Raw genomic sequence first — 11824 nt, forward strand, 5'->3', positions numbered from 1 at the left:
TTATTTTCGCTACCACCAACTGTCACATGCATTTGCCGCACAATTTCCTCACGCTGTCAGTGTCATGGTCTAATCCGGATTAGAAAAAACACTAAGAACGAAATGTGCAGAAAAACCCACCTCGCAGTTATACGAGCATTTGGTTTATGTGTCTCTTCCACTGCTTGCCAAGATTTGGTCCAACTGGCAGCATGATATCCCTGCACTAGATAATGATGACTGGGACGATGTCTGGGATTTTCCCTTTAGATCACTAGTTTCCATGAGGGATCACCTTATACAATTTAAAATAGTCCATAGAGCTTATTTTACCCCATATAGACTATCTAAAATGAACCCTTCATGCTCTGCGGAGTGTTGGAGATGTGGAATCTCCCCAGGCGACTTCTCACATATTTTTTGGCATTGCCCACAAATCCAACAATACTGGAGTGAAGTGCTAGAAGTGGTAAATAGGGTTGCATCCACCGCACTGCCTCGTGCTATGGAAATATGTCTTCTGGGACTGATTGAAACGCACATACCAATGATAGCAAAACGTACACTGGTTGATTTATTACTCTTTTATGCCCGCAAATCCATTGCCTTACAATGGAAAAAAAATGCCCCCCCTTTGTTGACGCAGTGGAAGAACCTGATAAATACTAGCCTTCCCCTTTATAAAGATACCTATTCAAATAGAGGATGCCCGGCAAAATACGACAGAGTCTGGCGTGTTTGGCTGGATAAGGAAGACACAGCTGGTTGATGTACACTGTGATATGGAAAGATTGATTATTGCAGACTTTTGAGAGTCAGTTAGTAATACTTTAGTGAATAGACGGGAAGTCTGTCTTGAAAAATGTGAAGATATATTGATAAAAATATAATATGAGTCAGCTTATTAATGAGTCGCTTACCATATTGTGATACCATGCCATTTGTTATATGTATCATATCCGATATACACCATAATTGTTGTTAAGTTGTATATGTATTGTGTATCAGAAAATTGAATAAAAACAATTAAAAAAAAAAAAAATGGCCATATTTGGTCAATCATCTCAGCCAGCATCCCGTGCCCCTTGGTTTACATTCAGCTGTCATCTGGGGATTCCACAGACCTGCAGCTGAATGGGGTTGGGATTGCGTCATTAATGGCTAGGATACAGGCAACCGCCAGCATCCTAGTAACTGACCAGGGCCCTGAGTTGGAAGCTGTCATGTTTCGTGGCAGTAGTAATAACTTCATAAAGTGAATGAACTCCTGCACAGCTGGAGAGTGCACAGTGCACTACTCTCTGTCAGGGGCCGTGTCTGGAGAGTGGATATCCAGCGCCGCCATTTTGTTTTTCTCTATTCGTCTCAAGGGTAAGAAGAGGAAGAAGATGTTCTCCCTAGTGAGGTCCGCGCTACAAGCCTCCGGCCGAGGTGTGCAGAGAACGATCAGCAGACGATCTCATCACAAAGCTGAAGCTAACTTCCATGACAAGTATGGGAACACCATGCTGGCCTCTGGGACCGCCTTCTGTGTCGGCATCTGGACTTATGTGATCACCTCCACAGGCATTTTCTGGAACGTGACTCTGGTTGATAAAGTGACACAGAAGAAATGGCGGGAGAAGTAGAGGTACCCGGAGTGACTGCGCCGCGCTTTACATGAGCTGTACATAGACCAGCCTTGTCTCCCCGCTATGACCTCTGTGTGCTCCCCTTACAGGGAGGGGTCCGAGGCCCAAGGTAATAAATCTGAAATAAATGTATAAATCTAATATAATCACACACATAGGTTGGACTTGATGGACTTGTGTCTTTTTTTAACCTCACCTACTATGTAACTATGTGGGGGACAAGGGAACAGTCCACTTATTTTGCCTGCTTGGTAAACAGCCAGAGTTTGTGGCAAACCCTGCGTCTCCACAAACTCAAACCTCATGCCTAGTTAAAAGCACTGTATTGACACGGTATCAAACTGCACCAAAAGCTAAACTTTTATATGCCACAGACAAGTGTAATAAACACATAGTTTTCACCAATGGGTCCTAAGACAAGCTAATTTATTTGTAAGCCAATCTTAGTATTTTTGGAAATCCTTTAGACTGTCTTGGAACCGATGGATTAGCATAAAGTAAATAGCAAAGACCTTTTAATTTTTTTCCTAGGTCCCAGCACCTGTAAACTTGCTCCTGATCTCCTGTTTTAGCTTCTGTTTCCTGTTGATAATTTGGCTTGCCTCTGACTTTTTCTGCTTCCTGTTTGCTGCTTGCCCTGAAATGTTGCTTGTTCTTAACCATAATGTTGTCTATTAGTTCTGTACTGCATGTTGTTGCTGACAGCTTCTTTCACTCCAGGAGTATACCATTGTCACAATCTGGGAGCCATTTCACAGCAAAGTCCATCACCTGTTGCACGGTGCAACCCCCTGTAGGGCCTATATTAGCGTAACAAGGGTCCACAACTACCATTACATTTTCTATTATGGACGATTTTGCAATTCAGCTGTGTCTTTAGGGGTTTCTGGAGCCATAATAAAGATTCTTTCCTTTTTACTGTTGATAATTTCACATTTCCAATAACAATAAAACAACACAAATGCTGTTACAAAGATTCTTTTACTTTCCTTCATGTTTAGCCTTTTTAATGATCCGCCAATCACACCGAGGGGTTGATTTACTAAAGGCAAACAGACTGTGCACCCTCTGAAAGGGCAGCTGCTCCAGAGCTTAGTAAATGAGGGGTATTCATTGGAAAGTGAAGCCTTACCTCATTTACTAAGCTCTGGAGCAACAGCACTTTGCAAAGTGCACAGTCTATTTGGATTTAGTAAATCACCCCCTGAAAGTCACATACTTTTCTTCACTGACCTCTGCACTGTAGCTAACATTTGACCTTCTCTCCTCCCTTTCTACAATGCTCTCCTGAACATGCACTAAATTGCCAAAAGTATTGGGACACCTGCCTTTACACGCACATTAACTTTAATGGCATCCCAGTCCGTAGGGTTCAATATTGAGTTGGCCCACCGTGGGAAGGCTGTCCACAAGGTTTAGGAGTGTGTCTATGGGTATGTTTGACCATTCTTCCAGAAGCGCATTTGTGAGGTTAGGCACTGATGTTGGACGAGCAGGCCTGGCTCGCAGTCTCCGCTCTAATTCATCCCAAAGGTGTTTTATTGGGTTAAGGTCAGGACTCTGTGCAGACCAGTCAAGTTCCTCCACCCCAAACTTGCTCATTTGTGTCTTTATGGATTGATTTGTGCACTGGTGTGTAACCATGTTGGAACAGGAAGGGGCCATCCCCAAACTGTTCCTGCAAATGTGGGAGCATGAAATTGTCCAAAATGTCTTGGTATGCTGACACCTTAAGAGTAGGGATGGGCCGAGCGGCCCCTGTTGGGTTCGCACCAGAACTTTCGAACACCGTGAAACTTCGGACCCGAATAACGAACCCCATTAACCTGAACGTCAAAAATCAAAAGTGCCCATTTGAAGGGTTATATGCAAATAATTGGGCATACAATGGTTATAAGGTTCCGGGTCTTGCCCTGGGGGACATGTATCAATAAAAAAAAAGTTTGTGAAAAGCTTAATTTTTAAATGAGCAATGATATTTTTATTTTTAAAGTGAAAGCCTAAAAATGAAAAAAATTCTTCCAATATAGTGCCTGGGGTATCCCCTTAGTCTACCTGTAAAGTGGCAGATCTGTACCATGTCTAGAATCTGCTGCAGCAATAATTGCATTTATAAAGCCAAAAAAATGAAATTTTCCATGCAAGCTGCCTTTATTTTGCTCAGCTGGGGAGCCAGTGTGTATGATGAGGCCACAATGTAGTGCACCGGGAACAAGATTAGAGATTTTTTGGATACATTCTGGTGTCACTTTGACTTTGTATAGAAGTAACGGGTGCATAAAAATTGGTCTTTGGGTGCCGGTGGTGCCTTCCCACCGTAACCCTATAGAGGTAATCTTGATGAAAGCAAGAATTGGCCTTGCTGTAAAAAATTGCAATGATATGCACCTGTCAAACAAGTGCAGAAAAATTGGTCTGGGTGTCGGTGGTGCCTTCCCACTGTAACCCTATAGTGGTACTCTTGATGAAAACAAGAATTGGACTTGCTGTAAAAAATTGCAATGATATGCACCTGTCAAACAGGTGCAGAAAAATTACTCTTTGGGTGTCGGGGGTGCCTTCCCACCGTAACCTTACAGAGGTGCTCTTGATGAAGGCAAAAAAAAATTGCAATGATATGCATATGGTTGGTGTTTTTGCCACGTATGATGTGCCTGAGACACAGTTTGCAGATAGCAACAGTGCGATCTGCTGCAGATGTGCTAAAAAAGGCCCAGACAGCTGAGCTTTGGGGAGTGGGCCGGGAGATAACAGCTGCAGAATGTGATGGAATAGGGTGGCTGCTCTTTACTCTTTCTTGATATTGGCCTCCTTGGGGTTGTGCCGCCTCACCTTCAGTTTCCTCCTCTGCTCTATCTTGCACTCAAGTCGCATCAGTGACCTCATCATCATCATCATCTCCAACTCCTCCATCTTCATCATTACCACTGGAGACAACTTGGCGATATGCTGTGGCTTGGGGAACATGACTGCCAATTTGTCTACCAGTGTTCCTCCCTCTCTCTAGGCTCATGTTTCTGTCATCCTCAACCTCAGAACCAACATCTGAATCCAGTAATGGCTGGGCATCATCAAGGAGCAAGTGGCTGATGCTGTGGTCAAATAACTCAGCTGACTCCTCAATGGCTGATGTTGGGACTATGGCACGAAAAGATGTGGACAAAGAGGCAGGTTTATCCACTCCTGCAACTGCAGGGGACTGCACACTTGTCTCTGCTTGCGTGACAGAGGATGAGGAAGGTTTAGTAAGCCAGTCCACCACCTCCTCTGCATGCTGTGGCTGGATAGCATGGGCAAACTCAATAAACAGAGGAAATGATGCCCTGCCTGAGGACTGACCATCACGTCCACCTTTGCCTGTAGACATATTTGTTGCTGGCCCTCTTACAGTGCCAGGGAAACATCTGCCTCTCTTTGTTGTCCTCCCAGACAATATTGGGAAGGAGGGGGCGGTGCTTGTAAGCAAATGTAAAGAAGAAGTTGAAATCTGTATGTGGACACACTTTAATCAATGTAAAGAGGTGTTTGGTTCACTTTAATTTGAGTACTCACACTACACAGACATACTCCACGAATACACTATAATATACTGCAAAATAATGCTCCAAACATACAGTGATGCACAGAACTATATGGCGTTAAACTGGCAGTAACACACACAGAACTATATGGCGTTAAACTGGCAGTAACATGCACAGAAGTAAATGGCGTTAAACTGGCAGTAACGCACAAAACTATATGGTGTTAAACTGGCAGTAACGCACACAGAACTATATGGTGTTAAACTGTCAGTAACGCACACAGAACTATATGGCGTTAAACTGGCAGTAATGCACACAGAACTATATGGCGTTAAACTGGCAGTAACGCACACAAAACTATATGGCGTTAAACTGGTAGTAATGCACACAGAAGTAAATGGCGCTAAACTGGCAATAACACAATTAAATAGAACAACTGTCACTACACTGATGCTATCTGAATTGTCCCTACTCTAGCTATACACTAATGTAAAGATTACTGACATGGTCTCACTACACTACACTGAAGCTATATGAGCTGTCCCTACTCTACATTATGTATGTATGAATGACACGGTCTCACTACACTACAGTGAAACTATCTGAGCTGTCTTTACTCTAGCTGCACACTATGCAAAGCTGAATGATGGTTCTCCTCACTACACTCACACTATCCCTAGACTGACACTAAACTAATATTCTACACTGACAATTGAAGCAAAATAGCGTGTAGCACACTAACTAACTAATAGCACTGAACAGAGCCCTGTTCTATCTCTTCACGCCAAAATCACACTATAAATGGCTGCCATTGTAAAAATACTTTTATACTGTGGGGCGGGAATGAGCCATGATTGGATAAAGTCATGATGGCAGTGTCCAATCATGACTCTGCCAGTGCTCTCTGCCCTGATTGGCTGAAGCTTTCACTGCTTCAGTCAATCAGGGCTTGCAATGCACTGTTCAGCGCAGCAATGCATTGTGGTCGGTTTGGGGAACGTTCGAACAGCGAAAGTTCAGCCCGAACTTATGTTTAGGCCGAACCATTCACCCATCCCTACTTAAGTATTGGAGTGAATGGTGTCACCTCAATATGAATTTTAAATTGTAGAATGAACCCACATCCCTATGTAGCGCTTACCCCTGAAGGAGCGGCTGATTAATTGTTATATCCGTAATCACGTTTACCACCTAACCCATCGCAGCCAATAAAACCAGACACAGTCCATATTGCATTTTTCTCTTGCTTTATTAAGTAACATGAACTGGGATAGGAGAAGGATTTCTTTTGAGATACTCTTTTGTTGCTTTATCATCTTTTCATTGTCTCTCATGCAAGGAGTTAAAATCATTGCGGATAATATGAAATCACTTTGTGCGATTTCTTCAATTATGGAAGATGGAAGTAGATTTGATAGAGAATGATCGACAAAGAGTCACTCTGAATAACCTCTTCATCTGCAGAACTTTTTAAGGACAGTCTGTATCTCTATATGTGTGCTTGCATCTTTACCACTACCTTTTTACCACTACTTCCCATCTGCATGGTACTTCCAAGTTGAGCTAAAGAAAAGTCACTCTGAATAACTCCTCCCGCTTGACTGATTGGAATCCCGGGGCATTGCTGAACCCAAAGTCACAGGCCATCACCGCCTGTCTCACTGACTTGCGTACCAACATCCCTCAGCCTCTGGCAGTACCCTTCCCTTGGGCTTTCACTCACGGGATCAATAGTCCATGTGCCACTCATAAATGATCGATCGCCCAGTTTCCTTCTGCTTTGTTGCTACTTCTCCCGCAATGATTCTTTGTCCCCTTTCCGCTTGACTGGCACGCTCCCTTCCCCGCAAGGGTGGCCAATGACACCAGCAACTACATGCTGTACGGTGTCATCTACTCCTCCAAGGATGCCGCTTCCCCACCTTCCTCGCAAGGGGGGGCTCAGTTGGTTCCCCGAAGGGGGAACCTCTCCCCTCCGGGAACCAGGCTGGGCTTCTCCAAGCTCACACAGGAAACTCCTCTCTGACCATGTGACCTGGCTTTTATATGAGAGTCCCGGGGCATTGTCAAACAAATTAATGATTGGCCAGGACTCGCACACAAACTACCTGTCACTCAAATCCCAAATGAACAAACAGGCCTGCTATAATGGTAAAAGCCTGCCTAAATTTACCTGCAATTGTAAGCTAACAAAAAGGTCACATACTTAATAGTAGGTGCCCGCTACACCTATATAGTATAAAACACAAACACTCACAAGGAGTGTGGCTCCTCTAATGGGACTTTGGAACGGGTCACTCACAATAAAAGTACAGAGGTAGAAAGAGATATTTAAAATATGTAATATTTATTAGGAAAAGGTTTAAAAGGAGGTCACCATGACCTATAATAATTATGCATAATTAAAATGGATGCACATAGATGAATAAAGGGGGATTGTAAACACAGGACAATAACCAATTCTATTAGGAAAATTGATTTACAACAATAGAAAAGTGACCCAACGTTTCGAGGTATAGTAGGTAGACCTCTTCTTCAGGGGTAGCAGGTTTGGTCACAATGAATTTTAAATCTAAAAAATTATAGAACAGAACAAACAAAAAGAAAACATATTCATAGGCATATGCGGTAAGTAGAAAACTTCCACGGCATGGTCTAACTAATGCAGTATATAGTACAACATTTATTACAATAACATGTATATGCAAGTACTGACCACATGTGTTGACAATAAATTCTCCAGGACATCCCCAGCATCCAATAGGAAGGGATCGATCAGCCACTCCACAGAGGCCAAGGACAGGGGGACGGGAAGAGATGGAGAAGGGAAGAACCATAGAGTAGGGAGGAACACCTAAACTAGATGCTTTATCCTCAGAGTAAGCGGTAGACCCCAGTAGGTGCAACAGCTCCACAAAGGGCATCCCCTTAGGAAGACACGTCCACCCTTCACAAAGGGGATAAACCAAAGCCAGTTCCAATGAGCTGGCTGGTCACCTCACCCGGCCACTGGAATGTAAATAAAATAAACTTTGATCAGAAACTTATTATATGTAGAAAAAGCCTGATATTACTTGTCACTGTAAAAATCTATACAAAAGGTGTATCGATCCTAGCAGTCGTAACTAAGCATAGAATCCAAAAACATACCCCAGATCTTGACTTGCGGTACATGGGACCACAGACTCCAAGACCGTTGAGCAAAGAGAAAAAGGACAGACCAATAATGTCGATCAAAGAATATATCTGATAGTAGTATGACCTCCCTAAAGAATATCCAGTTTGGGTGGTCTGAAAGCATAAAGCATGGAAATGAGAGGGGGACTGTGTAAGTTCATGAACAGATGCTGATCCTATTATATAAAGCCGTCAGGTGTCTTATCAGCAAAGGCAGAGATGCTTACCATACAGGCTGTCAGTTCTCAACTAGGTCTGTGGTACGCCGTAAGCAGGTGTAGATGATAGGGGTCAGGCTGTTTAAATATAGCTGTCCTTAGTTGCGGCGGACCTATGATTGGTTTGCCAAACCAGATGGGCGGTAAGAGGAGGAACATGCAGGGATTTGGTCGGTGCCCCCCCGAGTGCAGCGGCGCGCGGCGTCATCTCCTGGACACGCCCCCGGCTGAAAAGGAGAGCGACTTAAGCGTTCACTTCACTGGAACTAAGGGGCCAAGCCCAACCCCTGAAAAACAAGCCCACACCATTATACCCCCTCCACCAAATGATTTGGACCAGTGCACAAAGCAAGGTCCATAAAGACATGGATAAGTGAGTTTGGGGTGGAGGAACTTGACTGGTCTGCACAGAGTCCTGACCTTAACCCGGTAGAACACCTTTGGGATGAATTAGAGCAGAGACTGCAAGCCAGGCATTCTGGTCCAACATCAGTGCCTGACCTCACAAATGCGCTACTGGAGGAATGGTCAAACATTCCCATAGACACAGTCCTAAACCTTGTGGACAGCCTTCCCAGAAGAGTTGAAGCTGTTATAGCTGCAAAGGATGGGCCAACTCAATATTGAACCCTACAGACTAAGACTGGGATATCATTAAATTTTATGTGTGTGTGTGTAAAGGCAGGCATTCCAATACTTTTGACAATATAGTGTATGTGCACAACCTTGGGCAGAACCTTCCAAAATCTAACTATCCACTCTCTTTCGCTCTTTCTTTGCAACTTCTTCTTACTATGTTCACTTTCACTGACTTGGGGACAGTAGATACTAGCTACATCAACAGTTTTAATAACAAGCATGTTATACTTACCTGCTCTGTGCAGTGGTTTTGCACAGAGCAACCCCAATTCTCTTCTTTTCGGGTCCCCTGATGGCGCTTCTGGCTCCTCCCCCTTTGAACAGTGCCCCCAGAGAAAGCTGCTTGCCCTAGGGGGCACCAGTGCATGTTTGCTCCCAAGCCACTGCTCTATGCATCCATAAGACACATAGAGCCATAGCTTCCCCTGCTCTCTCCTCATTGGCTGTGATTGACAGCAGGGGGAGCCAATGGGCTCCTGCTGCTTTCTCAGCCAATAAGGATGGAGAGTTCCCATACAACCGAGATTATTGTGAACATCACTGGATCAGAGAGGGCTCAGGTAAGTATTAGGGTGGGCTGGGGGGGGCCATTGCACACAGAAGGTTTTTTACCTTCATGTATACAATGCATGAAATGCATGAAGGTAAAAAACCTTCAGCCTTTAGAACCACTTTAATAATCCAACTCCTACCCTTACAGTTAATACATACCTACAATTTTTACACTTACACTCATGCATGTATACATTTATTAGGAAAAAAGCATATTTAAAGAAGTTCTAAATTATATATATATATATATATATATATATATATATACTTTCTGGTACAATGTTTTTTATTGATATATAAAAAGGGGGAAACCAGATAACAAATTCCCAAGCAGGAGATATGGACATGAAGCATAAGATAACAGTTCACGTGAAAGTACATAATAAAACATATTATAAGGATATAGATTATAAACTGACACCGACCCTCAAGCCGAGGCTGAGGGTCAGTGCGTTATGCCCGAGCCTTTAGACCCAGGGGCTAAGGTAGACAAGGGGGAGCGGAGCTGTCTGCATAATGGGGAGATAAAAAAAGGGGGGGAGGGGGCACAACAAAACAAAACAAAAAAACAAAAAAAAAACCACACACACACCGACGACAATGGGGGGTGTTGGTTAGGTGGAGAACAGGGTGGAGGGCTAGATGCACAGAAACGAGATGAGTAAGAAGGGGGGGACAAAGAGGGGATGGGAAATAGAAAGAAAGATCCCCCAGGCTGGAGATGCGGTCAAATTCAATTTAGATTCCTAGACTGGTTGGGTGCAAAGTAGGGAATGCGTAGGACCACCATGGAGCCCACTCCTTAAGAAATTTGGCATGGGAGTCGTGGAGGACACTGGACATTTTTTCATGAATCATAATGGTTGTCAAGGTATTCTTTACCTTCAGAAATGTAACAGCCGGCTTTTTCCAGGCCCTTGCTATTGTTCGTTTAGCTGCGATAAATAGGTATGTGGCTAGTTTCTGCTGGTAAGAGAAGAGGCCTGGGTTCGGGCAATGGAGTAATGCAAATTTTGGGTCTTTGCGGAAGGGTACGTGAAATAGGATAGATAGTAGGCCAAAGAATCCTACAAGACGGGGACAAGACCACCATGTATGCAGTTCACCTTCTCGCTGACCACAACCCCCGGAAGTATCCGTCATTGCATGATGGGTTTGACTTGGCAATACAGGCTGGGACCCAGTACCAGCTTGGGAGAATCTTATAGGCTGCCTCCAACGTGGCAGTGTTAAAAGAGCATTTTGCTATGCTGGATCAGGCCTTACTCCAGTCTGCAAGATCTATGGGGGACAGGTTACATTCCCATTTAAGCACATAGGAAAGGGTATTGGAAGTACCGCCGGCAGTTAGTAAGGAGTAGATCGTATTGATGGTGCCGAGAGCACCTGGGCAATGCTGGCAGGTGTGCTCAAAGGCAGGCATTTGATATGGGAAGGAGCCAAGTTATTCAGTGTCGCAGCTGACTGTAACGGAAGCTAGCGGAGCTTCATGGGTCTCTTGGATTGAGGACCATGTGAGGAAAGCACAAGAAGCAAGAAAGTGACGGACCTGTGAAAACCCATGGGCAAGCCACCACAAGAAAATGTGAGGTTGTTCTAAGCCAGGTGGGAACATAGGGTTATTCAAAAGGGGGAGTATCGGCAGGAATTGGGACATAAATTTGCCTGAGTACTGTATCGTGTCTCATAATTTCAGACTGTCTATCATGAGGGGTGTCAAGTAGAGCCTTGAAATAAAGGACATCCACGCCAATAGAGCTGCATTCGTCTCAATGTATGTTTACTTCAGTATATGCACTGTACATACAGAGGATCACATCTTCCAAGGGAATGTGATACAGAATACAATTTGGTACAAGCTTTTATAGGGAATGATAACATTGTACTCTATGGCGGGCACAAGCCCAAATTACACATTACACAATACATTCTTTACTAATCGTTTCAACAATACATCCGGTCACTTATGACCTACAGATTAGTGAGTGGAAAGGTTAGTTTGACAAAAGGAATATTGATTATATCAAGGGATTAATTAACTTATAAACAGGGACTTTTCATATCAACATCTCTTCCGAGAATTGGCAGAAGGAGGTCGCATTTTAGG

The 11824-nt window shown here is 43.8% G+C and overlaps 1 pseudogene; it reads left to right on the forward strand.

The window, feature by feature from the left end:
- The first annotated feature begins 1367 nt into the window (after positions 1-1367).
- On the forward strand, positions 1368-1607 carry LOC141141550 (cytochrome c oxidase subunit 7B, mitochondrial pseudogene; annotated as a pseudogene).
- The last annotated feature ends 10217 nt before the right edge of the window (positions 1608-11824 follow it).

The sequence above is a fragment of the Aquarana catesbeiana genome, linkage group LG04, assembly GCF_042186555.1.
Source record: "Aquarana catesbeiana isolate 2022-GZ linkage group LG04, ASM4218655v1, whole genome shotgun sequence".
Lineage (NCBI taxonomy): Eukaryota > Metazoa > Chordata > Amphibia > Anura > Ranidae > Aquarana > Aquarana catesbeiana.